We start from the raw sequence: 19,941 nt of genomic DNA on the forward strand, positions 1-19,941 counted from the left end.
AATCATAGACGCAACCAAAATCAGAGACACTACCAAAATCATAGACGCAACCAAAATCATAGACACTACCAAAATTATAGACACTACCAAAATTATAGACACAATCAAAATCATAGATACTTCCAAAATCATAGACGCAACCAAAATCAGAGACACAATCAAAATCATAGACACTACAGAACTTATAGACACTACCAAAATTATAGACATTACCAAAATCATAGACACCACCAAAATTATAGACACTACCAAAATTATAGACACTTCCAAAATTATAGACATTACCAAAATTATAGACATTTCTAAAATTATAGACACTACCAAAATCATAAACACTACAAAACTTATAGACACCACCAAAATTATAGACACCACCAAAATTACTGAACAATTACTGATATACCGAACAGTCACAAAATCTAGTGTGATCGCCTGGTCAATAGTGTGATATACTGAACAGTCACAAAATCCAGTGTGATCGCCTGGTCAGTAGTGTGATATACTGAACAGTCACAAAATCTAGTGTGATCGCCTGGTCAGTAGTGTGATATACTGAACAGTCACAAAATCTAGTGTGATCACCTGGTCAGTAGTGTGATATACTGAACAGTCACAAAATCTAGTGTGATCACCTGGTCAGTAGTGTGATATACTGAACAGTCACAAAATCCAGTGTGATCGCCTGGTCAGTAGTGTGATATACTGAACAGTCACAAAATCTAGTGTGATCGCCTGGTCAGTAGTGTGATATACTGAACAGTCACAAAATCTAGTGTGATCGCCTGGTCAGTAGTGTGATATACTGAACAGTCACAAAATCTAGTGTGATCGCCTGGTCAGTTGTTTTATATACTGAACAGTCACAAAATCTTGAGGTTACAACTTGAGACAAAGGAATCTCTACATTTGAAATTTGAGAAAGATCAACCATGCATTTCTGAAGGTATAGCGAAAACAAACTTTCATAGTCACAAGATGGTTGCCTCTCGGCAATGTTGCTTTTTTGATCAATCTCAAAATTGAAAGGGCAGAAGTAGGGACCAAGATGAACCCATATATGAGGTTTGGGAAAGATTCATCAAGTCCTTCTCAAGAAATGGTTTTCACGTTTCAGAAATCTCTTTTCAGTCCTATATTTTTGTTACAGGTGTGTGGATTAGTCAGTCCTATATTTTTGTTACAGGTGTGTGGATTAGTCAGTCCTATATTTTTGTTACAGGTGTGTGGATTAGTCAGTCCTATATTTTTGTTACAGGTGTGTGGATTATCAGTCCTATATTTTTGTTACAGGTGTGTGGATTAGTCAGTCCTATATTTTTGTTGCAGGTGTGTGGATTAGTCAGTCCTATATTTTTGTTGCAGGTGTGTGGATTAGTCAGTCCTATATTTTTGGTACAGGTGTGTGGATTAGTCAGTCCTATATTTTTGTTGCAGGTGTGTGGATTAGTCAGTCCTATATTTTTGTTACAGGTGTGTGGATTAGTCAGTCCTATATTTTTGTTACAGGTGTGTGGATTAGTCAGTCCTATATTTTTGTTACAGGTGTGTGGATTAGTCAGTCCTATATTTTTGTTACAGGTGTGTGGATTAGTCAGTCCTATATTTTTGGTACAGGTGTGTGGATTAGTCAGTCCTATATTTTTGTTACAGGTGTGTGGATTAGTCTTCAGGTGTGTGGATTAGTCAGTCCTATATTTTTGTTACAGGTGTGTGGATTAGTCAGTCCTATATTTTTGTTACAGGTGTGTGTGTCTACAGGTGTGTGGATTGTCAGTCCTATATTTTTGTTACAGGTGTGTGGATTAGTCAGTCCTATATTTTTGTTGCAGGTGTGTGGATTAGTCAGTCCTATATTTTGTTACAGGTGTGTGGATTAGTCTACAGGTGTGTGGATTAGTCAGTCCTATATTTTTGTTACAGGTGTGTGGATTAGTCTACAGGTGTGTGGATTAGTCAGTCCTATATTTTTGTTACAGGTGTGTGGATTAGTCAGTCCTATATTTTTGGTACAGGTATGTGGATTAGTCAGTCCTATATTTTTGTTACAGGTGTGTGAATTAGTCAGTCCTATATTTTTTGTACAGGTGTGTGGATTAGTCAGTCCTATATTTTTGTTACAGGTGTGTGGATTAGTCAGTCCTATATTTTTGTTACAGGTGTGTGAATTAGTCAGTCCTATATTTTTGTTACAGGTGTGTGGATTAGTCAGTCCTATATTTTTGTTACAGGTGTGTGGATTAGTCAGTCCTATATTTTTGTTACAGGTGTGTGGATTAGTCTACAGGTGTGTGGATTAGTCAGTCCTATATTTTTGTTGCAGGTGTGTGGATTAGTCAGTCCTATATTTTTGTTACAGGTGTGTGGATTAGTCAGTCCTATATTTTTGGTACAGGTGTGTGGATTATTCAGTCCTATATTTTTTGTACAGGTGTGTGGATTATCAGTCCTATATTTTTGGTACAGGTGTGTGGATTATCAGTCCTATATTTTTGTTGCAGGTGTGTGAATTAGTCAGTCCTATATTTTTGTTACAGGTGTGTGGATTAGTCAGTCCTATATTTTTGTTACAGGTGTGTGGATTAGTCAGTCCTATATTTTTGTTACAGGTGTGTGGATTAGTCAGTCCTATATTTTTGTTACAGGTGTGTGGATTAGTCAGTCCTATATTTTTGTTACAGGTGTGTGGATTAGTCAGTCCTATATTTTTGTTACAGGTGTGTGGATTAGTCAGTCCTATATTTTTGTTACAGGTGTGTGGATTAGTCAGTCCTATATTTTTGTTACAGGTGTGTGGATTAGTCTACAGGTGTGTGGATTGCTCAGTCCTATATTTTTGTTGCAGGTGTGTGAATTAGTCAGTCCTATATGTTTGTTACAGGTGTGTGGATTAGTCAGTCCTATATTTTTGGTACAGGTGTGTGGATTAGTCAGTCCTATATTTTTGTTGCAGGTGTGTGGATTAGTCAGTCCTATATTTTTTTTACAGGTGTGTGGATTAGTCAGTCCTATATTTTTGTTACAGGTGTGTGGATTAGTCAGTCCTATATTTTTGTTGCAGGTGTGTGGATTATCAGTCCTCTATTTTTGTTGCAGGTGTGTGAATTAGTCAGTCCTATATTTTTGTTGCAGGTGTGTGGATTAGTCAGTCCTATATTTTTGGTACAGGTGTGTGGATTATCAGTCCTCTATTTTTGTTGCAGGTGTGTGAATTAGTCAGTCCTTTTTTTTTGTTACAGGTGTGTGGATTAGTCAGTCCTATATTTTTGTTACAGGTGTGTGGATTAGTCAGTCCTATATTTTTGTTGCAGGTGTGTGGATTAGTCAGTCCTATATTTTTGTTGCAGGTGTGTGGATTAGTCAGTCCTATACTTTTGTTACAGGTGTGTGGATTAGTCAGTCCTATATTTTTGTTACAGGTGTGTGGATTAGTCAGTCCTATATTTTTGTTACAGGTGTGTGGATTAGTCAGTCCTATATTTTTGTTACAGGTGTGTGGATTAGTCTACAGGTGTGTGGATTAATCAGTCCTATATTTTTGTTACAGGTGTGTGGATTATCAGTCCTATATTTTTGTTGCAGGTGTGTGAATTAGTCAGTCCTATATTTTTGTTACAGGTGTGTGGATTAGTCAGTCCTATATTTTTGTTACAGGTGTGTGGATTAGTCAGTCCTATATTTTTAGTACAGGTGTGTGGATTAGTCAGTCCTATATTTTTGTTACAGGTGTGTGGATTAGTCAGTCCTATATTTTTGTTACAGGTGTGTGGATTAGTCAGTCCTATATTTTTGTTACAGGTGTGTGGATTAGTCAGTCCTATATTTTTGGTACATATGTGTTGATGAGTCAGTCCTATATTTTTGTTACAGGTGTGTGGTGACAACCTTGTGATGTGTTGTCAGTTTCGCCATCCTTTAGCGAGTCGTCGCATTGTTCTGTTCAATTTAGTTAATGAGGAATTCGCACTTGATATTAAGGGATCCTTATAACAAATACAACAATGAGATAAAATGTATCTGCGCAAATCCGTTAATTGATATTGGATCGCGTAGCCATTCCGATGATATATTGGTGTAAACAGATTTCGTAATTACTGCTAAAGACATACATACATCATATACCACTGAACGCGTGCCTATCCATTCTCTCGTAGTCACTGTCGCTTTTTCTTAATTACGATTGATTTCGACGTACACGACTGAAATCTAGTTCTGGAGAAGTAAATGTTCTGTAGCAGCATACTTGTGGTTTCTGAGGAGAAAGTTAATTCGTCTGCTACAGTTGGAATGGAAATGGCGTCTTGTGTGCCAAGTGTGCAGCAAATTAATGAGGGTGTGATGCTTACGGCTTTGATAGTGATCGTGTTTTGTGGGGTTCGATTTCTGTACGTAAACATATTGCGAACTTGGGCACGCGCTGACATTGTCATCCTTGGAGCTGGTCCTATTGGACTGGCTACAGCTCTCGTGGCGCTCAAATCCAAAAGTCTTCGAAAGCTTAAAATCATCGAAGCAGAAAAAAGATATGACTTAGTAAAACGTGAATACCAGGTTTGTTTTGACGTAAAGAACACAGCTTTTCTTGAAACGATCGGTGTAGATTTCGGTAGTATTGAGGGCTGCTGGGATAAACACGGATTTTACACTAGAGTTGGCGTATTTCTGGAGTATTGCCTAACTGTTCTGGAGAGTTCTGAAAAGAATATTTCTTTAACATTTGGGAAAAAGGTAAGTTGTGTTAGATCTATCTATAGTTACATATATAGAGAGTATCTATAGTTACATATATAGAGAATATCTATAGTTACAGATATAGAGAATATAAGTAATATCTATAGTTACAGTTATAGAAAATATCTATAGTTACAGATATAGAGAATATCTATAGTTACAGATATAGAGAATATCTATAGTTACAGATATAAGTAATAGCTATAGTTACCTATATAGAGAATATCTATAAATACAGATATAATGTAGTATGTTATATCTCTGAAAAGGTACAGAAGTTAGTTTCATTCTCATTGAAAGTGAGATAGTGTAAAAGAAGAAGTTAAAATTAAATGAGTTGGCTTAAAAGAAGAGAAAAATCAGTTGAGATCGGTTATGTAGGTTTGTGATTATTTTCAATATCTTTATTCGTGTTTGAGTCGCTAAATGAGATCACAAATCCGTGTGTCCCGTGAGATTCGTTCATCGTTCTCCCTTCACCGTTCTACGATCTTGGATCTGAAACCCACACCCCTTTAGGGGCACGTGGCTACACAGCTTAATAATGTTGAGAGGATGTTAACGCGGTGATCTCGCTGTGACAGATAGTCATCAGATTCACGTACACGAAAACCCCTGAAGGATTATGGGATACCTCTCTGCTCTCATTAACTTTGTGATAAAGTCTCCCATATTCGAGGACGAGGTGTATCCGAGATGATAAGTAATGGAAATTGACAGATCTATTAGGTCGCTGAATCACAAATCTTTGCTGGTCTGCCCTGATTGTGTCCTTATGTCCAGCGGCCACAATAACACGTCACAATCAGGCGTGATACCAGGAATGACCACTCTCGGTACGATCATGGTCAGTCCGGACAGTAGATGCCCTGATTAGATTTACTCTGTGACGGCCAATTTATCGCTTGATTTTGCTTCACGTAAATGACTTACTAGTGAGCGTATCACGTGTTTATATTAAATAACTGTCAGGTTGGAAATCTGTTTATGTAAATAAAGACGATTGTTACATATTACTAGGGTCTGGTATATGTTGCGTACATGTCGACAAATGCTTGATTTACCTTCAGACTTGGATCAAATATGTACCCATTACTACATCGACAAAACACTGAGAAGATTTTGTGAGGGTATTTTCAACATAGACGAGAACCTCTATGATAACTGGAAGATTTGGTAAACCCTGTCATCACTGGACATATCTGTTGACTGATTTCATATTATTTTTATAATCTGCTTATGTACAGTAACCTTACGGGTACAAGATTAAAGAAACATTGAAACTATTGAAATGGATTTCATGGAATAGGTCTTTTTATACTGTTTTAATGGGGAATAGCCTGAACAACAGGTGAATCAAGATTTCTGAAGGTTCAAAATTTGTGTTGTTGTGTGGGGGGGGACACCATACAGCACTTCGTCATTCAAAATGACAAGGAAAATTAGTTACAAATTTACTGAGAATGTCATTTACATTCAACTGTGGTATATGGTGACAATTATCCCGCGAATCTTGTAGAAGGATCAATGTTGCTGGACGTAGACATAAGTCCAGGAGATTGTATGATATTCTAGAGGAACAGAGATGGCAGACATTAGGAAGGCCGAGACATGTTTGGTATGAGTGATGGAACAACACTTATTACTTGTCAACTCGTAATGTCATAGTATCGATGAGAATCAGGTGTGCAGTTAAATTTCGAGAACTTTTTGTGGGAAGACATGTCATTAAATTATCTAGAGTGTGATATTATTCCTGAGGTAGAGATGAAATTCTCCAAGGAGTCATTACCCTTCAGAATGACAGATCTCTATTGCTTAATAATCGTTTCCATGCTGTAAAGAGAATGTCATCACTTGCCTCTTCCGTCAAGAAAAAAAAATCGACTTCTTTTGAAGAAATGTCACCCAGCTCAACTCTATTACACGGATCAAACATGGTCAACTGCTTATACTACTGGGAATTTTGATAAAATTGCGTAAGGAGCCTCGCGACATATTACCAACGATAGCGCGTGAACGAGATATCCTTTGGTATTTAAGTTGATGATATTTGAGGTTCATTCTCCATTGTGAGGGGCTTTAGATACTCAAGGAAAGCATTGGTCTTACACAGCACAGCGTCCTCTAGGTCGGGAGCCCACAGGGGTCAGCCTAGCTGGAAAGGTAACAAAATTTGTTGTGCACAGCAAGGATCTATATACTTGGACAAACAAAGAAATGAAAGTCTGTCGGTCCCCTGCTGGTGGGTGTGGTGCTCAGGGGCAGGATAATACATGGAAAATTTGAGCTAGCTTAGCTTTCATGAGTAACAAAGAAAAACAACTCAATATGTAATAAGCGTGATAAAGTGTATTAGAAATGACCAATGACAGAATTTTTTCGAGAGCTCAAAAAAGGACTCCAAAAAATCATGCTAGCTCAGCTCATGGGGTAACAACTTAAAACTAGCCTCAAATTTCTCAGTAGGGCCCACTTTAACAGAAAAGAGCAGTGACAGACATTTTCTGTGGTGGGGGAGGGTCCGAGCCGGATGCCCTCAAAATACCTTGCTGATAGAACCATTTTGTCATGCATGCATGACTTTTTAAACCTTTTTATTTGCTCCAGCCCAATGGATATATATTAACACATTACCTAATATTGCATTGAATATCCTCTCAGGCCTACATCGTGAATAACTAATCCCAGAGGATTTTTTTTCCACCCAGAGTCAGTGAATCCATCATAGATACAATCCTAATTCAAAAGGTCATACAGCTTTTCAAGAAAAAGTAATTAATGCCAGTTGTAGCGATAAGAGAGATCCCGTTGCATAGGCCACAGCATGCAACAGCATGCACTGTGTAGCCTGTCCAGATTAAATTTTAGGGAGAGTACGATAGGTGCATGTTGTCCTGGATGTTCTTGTCCGTATTTGTTTTCCAATTTCTTCTCCATCATCACTTGATTTCACGCAACAGAGTACATGTAACACAAGAGTCAGGTGAGTGACATTACATTAGACTTGCTAAAGTTCACCAATTTGACTTTGTATTAAATTTTTAGCTCCTATTATCTGGTAAAAAACTGGGATTATAGCCCTACGATCAGAGACCACAGAATTAGCGTTGACTGGATTTAAATGAAAAGTCAATGATAAATTTGAAATTCCAGAAAATCCATAGAAAAAGAAAATCCAGATACATGTATGGCAGGGGATCTCAACAATTATAGGGAGGTTGAGATACAGAAAAAAATACAATTATCAATTCACAGACATTTGTTTAGGCTTTAGTGTGATAATTCTGAAGTTTCTTTTGAAAGGCACAAGACTGCATAACAGTAATATTAATAATAAGTGTGCCTGGAAATTTAGATACAATATCTTTAGGGAGGTATTATTGGTGAAAAAAAAATATTTTAGATTGAACATTTTACTACCAAAACTGCTATCATCATCAGTATGGATGCAGACCCTCCATCAACAATCACCTCAAATAACAACACCAGTTGAACAGGTACTTTGGTGGCTTATAATATAGAGGATGGATGGTGGATGGCGGAAGTTTTAACTTTAATATCTTGAACACTATACATCATAATTCAGCCAAGCTTCTCACTCATGATATGGATATCTATTTACTTCATGATATTGTCTATTTGCCATACAAGTTTCAAATTAATACCATTAATATTAACCCCACACTGCTAAAAGACAAAAATAGTTGTACAAAAACGCAATGCCAGATGAAGTTCTGGTGTATCGAAAGAGCTGTCAAAAATAAAAACTTGTAGAATTGTAGAAAAATAGACGCAATTAGAAATGGCATATAAGAATGCCTAAATTCAGTCCAACTTTTGCGATTTTGTCCCTAGTTCAACAAAGGCCCCTCTCCCCCAGGTCGTAGATTTACTTGTGTCTCCTCCCGTTCCAGGGGAATGACACTTCAAGAAACCAAGGCTGCTTCATCTGCCAGAAACCAACCTACGAGGACAGTAAGCTCAAGGTGTTTAACGAGAAGACCAGGACCTCAGTAAAGAAAGCTGCCACTCTGCGAACAACTTTGAAATCAGACAAATATACACCTCTCATTGGAATTTGATGCTGATTAGTGCTGTACAATTCTACAAGTTTTTATTTTTGACAGCTCTTTCGATACACCAGAACTTCATCTGGCATTGCGTTTTTGTACAACTATTTTTGTCTTTTAGCAGTGTGGGGTTAATATTAATGGTATTAATTTGAAACTTAAATGGCAAATAGACAATATCATGAAGTAAATAGATATCCATATCATGAGTGAGAAGCTTGGCTGAATTATGATGTATAGTGTTCAAGATATTAAAGTTAAAACTTCAGGACGCCATCCACCATCCATCCTCTATATTATAAGCCACCAAAGTACCTGTTCAACTGGTGTTGTTATTTGAGGTGATTGTTGATGGAGGGTCTCCCCAACCATCATTCCATCCGTCTCCGTGTTTTCTGCATCCATACTGATGATGATAGCAGTTTTGGTAGTAAAATGTTCAATCTAAAAGATTTTTTTTCACCAATAATACCTCCCTAAAGATATTGTATCTAAATTTCCAGGCACACATTAATATTACTGTTATGCAGTCACGTGCCTTTCAAAAGAAACTTCAGAATTATCACACTAAAGCCTAAACAAATGTCTGTGAGTTGATAATTGTATTTTTTTCTGTATCACAACCTCCCTATAATTGTTGAGATCCCCTGCCATACATGTATCTGGATTTTCTTTTTCTATGGATTTTCTGGAATTTCAAATTTATCATTGACTTTTCATTTAAATCCAGTCAACGCTAATTCTGTGGTCTCTTATCGTAGGGCTATAATCCCAGTTTTTTACCACATAATAGGAGCTAAAAATTTAATACAAAGTCAAATTGGTGAACTTTAGCAAGTCTAATGTAATGTCACTCACCTGACTCTTGTGTTACATGTACTCTGTTGCGTGAAATCAAGTGATGATGGAGAAGAAATTGGAAAAAAATACGGACAAGAACATCCAGGACCACATGCACCTATCGTACTCTCCCTAAAATTTAATCTGGACAGGCTACACAGTGCATGCTGTTGCATGCTGTGGCCTATGCAACGGGATCTCTCTTATCGCTACAACTGGCATTAATTACTTTTTCTTGAAAAGCTGTATGACCTTTTGAATTAGGATTGTATCTATGATGGATTCACTGACTCTGGGTGGAAAAAAAATCCTCTGGGATTAGTTATTCACGATGTAGGCCTGAGAGGATATTCAATGCAATATTAGGTAATGTGTTGATATATCCATTGGGGTGGAGCAAATAAAAAGGTTTAAAAAGTCATGCATGCATGACAAAATGGTTCTATCAGCAAGGTATTTTGAGGGCATCCGGCTCGGACCCTCCCCCACCACAGAAAATGTCTGTCACTGCTCTTTTCTGTTAAAGTGGGCCCTACTGAGAAATTTGAGGCTAGTTTGAAGTTGTTACCCCATGAGCTGAGCTAGCATGAGTTTTGACCCCCAAACACTGAAAATGTCTGTCACTACTCTTTTCTGTTAAAGTGGGCCCTACCCTTTTGTGAGCCCTGGCAGGGGTACCCCACTACGAAAAAATTCTGTCATTAGTCATTTCTAATACACTTTATCACGCTTATTACATATTGAGTTGTTTTTCTTTGTTACTCATGAAAGCTAAGCTAGCTCAAATTTTCCATGTATTATCCTGCCCCTGAGGACCACACTCACCAGCAGGGGACCGGCAGACGTTCATTTCTTTGTTTGTCCAAGTATATAGATCCTTGCTGTGCACAACAAATTTTGTTACCTTTCCAGCTAGGCTGACCCCTGTGGGTTCCTGCTCTACTCTAAGGACGCTTTTCTTAAAAATGAAAAAAATATTTCAAACCAATGTTAAGTTTTACTCTATAACACCCATTTACATATCTATTTTGACTATCAAAGTGTATTGTTAGATAGACTATAGCAAAGAAAAAATAATGCATGTTACATATTTTACCAATTGACCTACTTTGTTCTTTGTTTTTACTTATCTACATTTATTTATTTTAAGATATAAAACTCTATAAGGTGAGTGTAACATACTGAAATGAACAATCCCTCTGTAACAGTGAGTGAAATGAACAATCCCTCTGTAACAGTGAGTGAAATGAACAATCCCTCTGTAACAGTGAGTGAAATGACAATCTCTAGCTCTAGATTTCACTGAGTGTTACTCATTCCGTAGATCCACACCGAAGTCAGTTTGTAGATATGTCGAATTTTCCCCTTTCATGATACTCTCATTAGTTATAGATCATTTAAGAACACCTGAGACACAATGGCCTTTTTTGTCCACTGTGTGTCGTTCATTATGTTAACATTTTGAAATTATCAGAACTAATATTAATGACGTTTTGAAGAAACCTTCCATGGCAAACGATGAACCGAGAGTGTGAATTATATGGTTCCGACCTTGAAAGACGCGAGGAATGTCAGAAGGGGTTCAAATTAATAGAAATCTTCTCCGAAGCCAGACAAGATGTGAGCAAACGTACTCCATAAAGAGAATATCCTTAAACTCTTATTGAACACCACCGCTCCCCAACCCTGGCTCAATCCCACCCCCAGGGACAAGAAATGGGACAAAAAAGGTGAAACGTGGCAATTTTCGTCCTCTGTTTGCTGGTCGCCAAGTTGTTGGAATGAAATACTACTTTACATAGGTGATAGGGAAATGGTATTTATTTTGACATGTGGGCACTAGGTGGAGAAAGATCGTGACCCCCAAATGGACCTTAATGTACGTGACCCCAAAAAGACCTTAAAGTACGTGACCCCTTCCCCCAAATGGACCTTAATGTACGTGACCCTCCAAATGGACCTTAATGAAGGTGACCCTCCAAATGGACCTTAAAGTACGTGACCCCCAAATGGACCTTTATGTACGCGACCCTCCAAATAGACGTTTAAGTACGTGACCATCCTAATGGAACTTAATGTATGTGACCCTCCAAATGGACCTTAATGAAGGTGACCCTCCAAATGGACCTTAAAGTACGTGACCCCCAAATGGACCTAAATGTACGTGACCTCCAAATGGACCTTTAAGTATGTGGTCCTTTACCTTCAGTTATCAGGATGCTTACCTGTCTAGTGACAGAGCTAAGGACCTCGATATAGATCTGTGTGGTGTCCCAGCGTAATCTTGATTTCAAGTGTAGTTTACAGAGGGACTGTTTCGTATTCCAGTTCTCGCCCAAATATGTTTTCGTAACAAAACGCGTTGTAGATTCATTCTTAAACAGTCGATATGATCATCTAGGATTCATGTTTTCTGTGATTCTACAGAGAAATTGTAAACTGAACCCCTGTAGGGGACGAACAAGTTCCACCAGAAATAGAAACTAACGTATATCTCTCCATCACCTGTATCAGACGTGAAAACACCAAAAGCATACAGGTACCAGTTTCACTTAAGGCGAGTGACGAGATCGAGCTGCATTTTTTTTTCAAATGTCTCGGAGAAGTTAGTCACTGTACTATTTGCATGTCATCAGTCATGGCGACTTCGGAATGTCTAAAGTACCACCTTGTCATGGTCATATGATACCATGTTTTAGAACCTTGTGTCGCAGTGCTAGCAACGGAATTAGACATCACCAAACATGTGACAACAGGTGAGGATATAAATTCTACACGGATAGTCGAGTGGTACGAGAATATATCTACAAAACGACCAAACCCTTGTCATGTTATCTTTCCCTCACCGTCATGTGATCTCTCAGTCAGCGTCATGTCATCGCTCCCTCACCGTCATGTTATCTCTCCCTCACCGTCATGTTATCTCTCCCTCACCGACATGTTCTCTCTCTCTCACTGTCATGTTATCTCTCCCTCACCGTCATGTTATCTCTCCCTCACTGTCATGTTATCTCTCCCTCACTGTCATGTTATCTCTCCCTCACCATTATGTTATCTCTCCCTCACCGTCATGTTATCTCTTCCTCACCGTCATGTTTTCTCTCCCTCACCGTCATGTTATCTCTCCCTCACCATTATGTTATATCTCCCTCACCATCATCTTATCTCTCCCTCACCGTCATTTTATTGTTCTTCATCATATAATCGTTACCACACTGTCGTACTTTTATGGACATAAATCCTTCCGGCTTGTTAACCACGTAGGATATGTAAGTTAACAGAGCAGGATGTACACATGTAACATAATAAACAACCTACATGTATATTATACTTACCATGTAAGTGGATAGATTGGTGGGCAGCTGAGTGATTCTTATTTTCTCTCTAAAAACCGTCAGATATTTGATATTTCCACTTTCGGAGAACTCTTTATAGGTAGAAATACATTACCAAACCTGTAATGTTTTAGGAAAGGATTTCTTTCACAGCTATTGTTTAATATAATGAATTAAACAAATATCTAAATCAGATCTACATTTGCCACTTGTCAATGTCGGCGTATATTGTAAGTTTCTTGTTTATAATCCATGTCAAATTGTAAAGTCCTAGTATGTTGTCATGGTAATGTTTTATAATCCTAGTATGTTGTCATGGTAATGTTTTATAATCCTAATATGTAGTTATGGTAATGTTTTTTTATGTAATCCTGGTGTGCTATTTTCATATTTTACTACTTCCGAATTTGTGATATTTAGATATTTGTCAATAAAAACATTGTTTACTGTCCAGTCACTTAGCTAAGACTTTGAGGAGACACATTTCTTAACACAGCAGATGATTAAGTTATTTTACAGAAACTACGAATAAACAAGAACTCTGTTAACATATGGTATGCAATATGTTTAAACATGGAAATTAAACAAGACGATACACATATGTATCTGTGAACGTTGCCGATTATAATAGCCAATTTACCACTAGCCTTACTTTTAATAACACACCAGCTTTTCACCTGTACTTGATCTGCCCAGCGTTTAACCCAGTAGAAGTATACAGCACAGTAACATATAACTATGCATACAGGCGTTCGATCTCAGTCACCTACAGGTTCCGCTCCTGCCGGTTTCACGAGGTAGCAACTCTCATTCTCATCCCAGGCACCACTATGCTGTGTCACGTTAATGAGGATTTGTTAACAGGACGAATACAATATTTTTACACGTGATGTGAAATTACTTTGTACTTGTGTTTTATGTTTTGGAAAGTGACGTAAATGAAGTGCATTTGATTCTTTTTGATTGAGTGAAATATTTACTGGTTTCCAGTCAGTGCTGGCAGCTAGATTGTACGAGGTGTTTAAAAGAATTGACATACCAGATGTTACTCATGTAGATCACACCAGCTAAATGGTGTTTGTTTACCTATACAGGTCGTCGAGAATTAATTATAATTACTGGCAAAGCCGACCACCTGTGACTAGTTGCAGTCAGATGAGACATATCAATTTCACCTCTGTGAATCATATCGTTTGATATGTTTTGCCTGATGTTCGTGGCCTCGGTGTTTTTAAACCGGTGTTGTGACACAGCTGACATTTAACACTCCAGGTTGTAATCTCTTGTGCCACCGAAATTCAATAGTGGTTTTACTGACGTGGCGATTAGCCTACATACATATCCACCTAGTGCTGTCAACAAATAGCTGTTTTAGACAAATCATGACTGAGGATAACTTAAATTTGTCAAATGGATGGCTCATCTCGAAATATGCGCCGGCCGAGGGCCATATATGTATGACAGTGATACTGTTGTTGGCATTCTGTGGGGGCCGAGCAGTTTACGGACAATTCCGGAGGAAGATACAGAAACTGGACGTAGTGATAGTAGGGGCGGGCCCCGTGGGTCTCACCGCTACGTTCATAGCCTTGCACAACCCGAGGGTGGGGAAAGTAACCGTTTACGAGGAAGCCTCGCGGGAACGGATTATAAACAGTCCTTATCAAATCACGTTTGACGCCAATAGTTTCTCTTTCTTGGAAAGTGTCGGTGTAGATTTCAATAATATTGAAGGCTGTCACGAATTAGGGTTATTTTATACAAAAGTCGGAGTTTACCTACAATACGTCTTAGATCAAATCCAGTGCCTGGGTCGACACTGTCAAGTTCGTTTTGGATCTAAGGTAAGTGCATGTCTGTAATGTATTGTCCCGAGCCTCACCGAAGTAAGGGTACAGTCCTTTCTATAATGTTCACAGCTTATTCCATCTTTATCCTTCGCTATTTAACCAAGATGATCTATCAACAATACCACGATGTCCTATAGATATGGTCCAGATGTAAATGTTATACACGATGTCCAGATATAAATGTTTAACACGATGTCCTATAGATATGGTCCAGATATAAATGTTATACACGATGTCCTATAGATATGGTCCAGATATAAATGTTATACACGATGTCCTATAGATATGATCCAGATATAAATGTTATACACGATGTCCTGTAGATATGGTCCAGATATAAATGTTATACACGATGTCCTATAGATATGGTCCAGATATAAATGTTACACATGATGTCCTATAGATATGGTCCAGATATAAATGTTATACACGATGTCCTATAGATATGGTCCAGATATAAATGTTACACATGATGTCCTATAGATATGGTCCAGATATAAATGTTATACACGATGTCCTATAGATATGATCCAGATATAAATGTTACACATGATGTCCTATAGATATGGTCCAGATATAAATGTTATACACGATGTCCTATAGATATGGTCCAGATATAAATGTTATACACGATGTCCTATAGATATGGTCCAGATATAAATGTTATACACGATGTCCTGTAGATATGGTATCTCGTCAATCTTCCTTGGACTTCCCTACGTCACTGATCTATCTCGTCAATCTGCCTTGGAGTTCAATACGTCGCTGATCTATCTCGTCAATTTCCCTTGGACTTCCCTACGTCTCTGATATATCTCGTCAATCTCCCTTGGACTTCTCTTCGTCTCTGATCTATCTCGTCAATCAATCTTCCTTGGACTTCCCTACGTCACTTGTCTATCTCGTCAATCTCCCTTGGACTTCCCTACGTCACTTGTCTATCTCGTCAATCTCCCTTGGACTTCTCTACATCACTGATCTTTCTCGTCAATCTCCCTTGGACTTCTCTACGTCACTGATCTATCTCGTCAATCTCCCTTGGACTTCCCTACGTCACTGATATATCTCGTCAATCTGCCTTGGAGTTCAATACGTCATTGATCTATCTCGTCAATCTCCCTTGGGTTTCCATACGTCACTGATATATCTCGTCAATCTCTCTTGGACTTCTTTACGTCACTGATCTATCTCGTCAATCTACCTTGGGCTTCCATACGTCACTGATCTATCTCTTCAATCTCCCTTGGGCTTCCATATGTCACTGATCTATCTCGTCAATTTCCCTGGGACTTCTCTACGTCACTTGTCTATCTCGTCAATCGCCCTTGGGCTTCCATACGTCACTGATCTATCTCGTCAGTCTCCCTTGGACTTCTCCACGTCACTGATCTATCTCGTCAATCTCCCTTGGGCTTCCATACGTCACTGATCTATCTCGTCAATCTCCCTTGGACTTCCCTACGTCTCTGATCTATCTCGTCAATCTCCCTTGGACATCCTACGTCACTTGTCTATCTCGTCAATCTCCCTTGGACTTCTCTACGTCACTGATCTTTCTTGTCAATCTCCCTTGGACTTCTCTACGTCACTGATCTATCTCGTCAATCTCCCTTACTGATCTATCTCGTCAATCTTCCTTGGAATTCCCTACGTCACTGATCTTTCTTGTCAATCTACCTTGGACTTCTCTACTTCACAGATCTATCTCGTCAATCTTCCTTGGAATTCCCTACGTCACCGATATATCTCGTCAATCTACCTTGGGCTTCCATACGTCACTTGTCAATCTCGTCAATTTCCCTTGGACTTCCCTACGTCACTGATCTATCTCGTCAATCTCCCTTGGACTTCCCTACGTCACTTGTCTATCTCGTCAATCTCCCTTGGACTTCCCTACGTCACTTGTCTATCTCGTCAATCTCCCTTGGACTTCCCTACGTCACTGATCTATCTCGTCAATCTACCTTGGGCTTCCATACGTCACTTGTCAATCTCGTCAATTTCCCTTGGACTTCCCTACGTCACTGATCTATCTCGTCAATCTCCCTTGGACTTCCCTACGTCACTTGTCTATCTCGTCAATCTCCCTTGGACTTCCCTACGTCACTTGTCTATCTCGTCAATCTCCCTTGGACTTCCCTACGTCACTGATCTATCTCGTCAATCTCCCTTGGACATCCTACGTCACTTGTCTATCTCGTCAATCTCCCTTGGACTTCTCAGATCTACGTCACTTGGATCTACTTGTCTATCTTGTCAATCTCCCTTGGACTTCCCTAAGTCACTTGTCTATCTCGTCAATCTCCCTTGGACTTCTCTACATCACTGATCTATCTCGTCAATCTCCCTTGGACTTCCCTACGTCACTTGTCTATCTCGTCAATCTCCCTTGGACTTCTCTACATCACTGATCTACTCGTCAATCTCCCTTGGACTTCTTTACGTCACTGATCTTTCTCGTCAATCTCCCTTGGACATCCTACGTCACTGATCTATCTCGTCAATCTCCCTTGGACTTCTCTTCGTCTCTGATCTTTCTCGTCAATCTCCCTTGGACATCCTACGTCACTGATCTATCTTGTCAATCTCCCTTGGACTTCTCTTCGTCTCTGATCTTTCTCGTCAATCTCCCTTGGACATCCTACGTCACTGATCTATCTCGTCAATCTCCCTTGGAATTCCCTACGTCACTGATCTATCTTGCAATCTTCCTTGGAATTCCATACGTCACTGATCTATCTTGCAATCTTCCACTGATCTATCTTGTCAATCTCCCTTGGACTTCTCTACGTCACTGATCTATCTCGTCAATCTCCCTTGGACTTCTCTACGTCACTGATCTATCTCGTCAATCTTCCTTGGAATTCCATACGTCACTGATCTATCTTGTCAATCTCCCTGGGACTTCTCTACGTCACTGATCTACTCGTCAATCTGCCTTGGAGTTCCATACGTCACTGATCTACTCGTCAATCTACCTTGGACTTCCCCGTTTGACATTTGGCTCGGTATTGTCTTTCTATCATTATTTTGAGGTTTGCAGCTCATCAAAAGAGACAAGATAGAAAGACACTAATTACCCTGTATTACATTCTGATTAGACAGCTACACCTGATGTGTAGGTCGGCGTGGTCTGTACAGGTTATCGCCAGGCTCGTCCATTGTAACAACCCAGAGTACAGTCACCATGGTATCAGGAAGTGATCAAGGATTAGATTACTTGTGTGTGACTGTTATTCACCATATACTAATACGTAAACAAAATATACTGGTAATTTACAGGTATTGATATTTAGTAATTCAGTAGTTAGTCACCGAAGTACAGTATGCTCTATCAGACACGTTCCTAGTTTATTAGTTAAAAATATCGTTAATTAGTATGTGTGTGCGTATGTATATATGTACACGCGTATGTGTGTATGTATGTATGTATGTATGTATGTATGTATGTATGTATGTATGTATGTATGTATGTATGTATGTTTGTATGTATGTATGTATGTATGTATGTATGTATGTATGTATGTATGTATGTATGTATGTATGTACGTACGTACGTACGCACGCACTTATGCACGCACGCACGCATATGTGTATAGGAATAAATGCAGTGCATAAGTTCATGTTGAAAAATGTATGAGGATGCCCATGGGATCTTTTGCATGGTGGCAGTATTATTTATCTACAGTAAATTCATAGATGACCAGGTATCATAAATGCCATTGATTCATGCCTGTGTCGTTGCCCTGATACAATATTTAGTTAGCGATAAAGTGAACAAAACGATCGATTCACAATGACTTTGTCGTGGTATATTGTGTAGAGAAACGTCACATAAAGAGCCTTTGATAGCTGTGTTATATCTCCATCACTGATAAGAAGCCGTATTCAACTGTCAAGTGTTAATTAATTCAGGCATTGAATTATACGGGCCTGTAATGCTCGGTAAAGTCACGTTACTACATCCTTAATCTCTTTTGCTAGTCTAATGGAGTAAGTCAGAAAGTCGAATGCCGGTAACTGTACATGGCGTGAAAACGACTGTATATAACCAATCGGTCACAAAACAGGTTGTCATGTGACGTCACTGTCCATAGCCAATCGGTCACAAAACAGGTTGTCATGTGACGTCACTGTCAATAGCCAATCGGTCACAAAACAGGTTGTCATGTGACGTCACTGTCCATAGCCAATCGGTCATAAAACAGGTTGTCATGTGACGTCACTGTCCATAGCCAATCGGTCAAAAAACAGGTTGTCATGTGACGTCACTGTCCATAGCCAATCGGTCACAAAACAGGTTGCCACTAAGTCTGATGACTATTGGTCCACAGTCAGTGTACAATGATGATGATACAGTCAGTGTACAATGATGATGATACAGTCAGTGTACAATGATACAGTCAGGTGTACAATGATGATGATACAGTCAGGTGTACAATGATACAGTCAGGTGTACAATGATGATGATACAGTCAGGTGTACAATGATGATGATACAGTCAGGTGTACAATGATGATGATACAGTCAGGTGTACAATGATACAGTCAGGTGTACAATGATACAGTCAGGTGTACAATGATACAGTCAGTGTACAATGATACAGTCAGGTGTACAATGATGATGATACAGTCAGGTGTACAATGATGATGATACAGTCAGGTGTACAATGATGATGATACAGTCAGGTGTACAATGATACAGTCAGGTGTACAATGATACAGTCAGTGTACAATGATACAGTCAGGTGTACAATGATGATGATACAGTCAGGTGTACAATGATACAGTCAGGTGTACAATGATGATGATACAGTCAGGTGTACAATGATACAGTCAGGTGTACAATGATGATGATACAGTCAGGTGTACAATGATGATGATACAGTCAGGTGTACAATGATGATGATACAGTCAGGTGTACAATGATACAGTCAGGTGTACAATGATGATGATACAGTCAGGTGTACAATGATGATGATACAGTCAGGTGTACAATGATGATGATACAGTCAGGTGTACAATGATGATGATACAGTCAGGTGTACAATGATGATGATACAGTCAGGTGTACAATGATGATGATACAGTCAGGTGTACAATGATGATGATACAG

Source organism: Ylistrum balloti, unplaced genomic scaffold, assembly GCF_031769215.1.
Source record: "Ylistrum balloti isolate Yb309-2 unplaced genomic scaffold, AGI_CSIRO_Ybal_v1 Utg370202, whole genome shotgun sequence".
Classification (NCBI taxonomy): domain Eukaryota; kingdom Metazoa; phylum Mollusca; class Bivalvia; order Pectinida; family Pectinidae; genus Ylistrum; species Ylistrum balloti.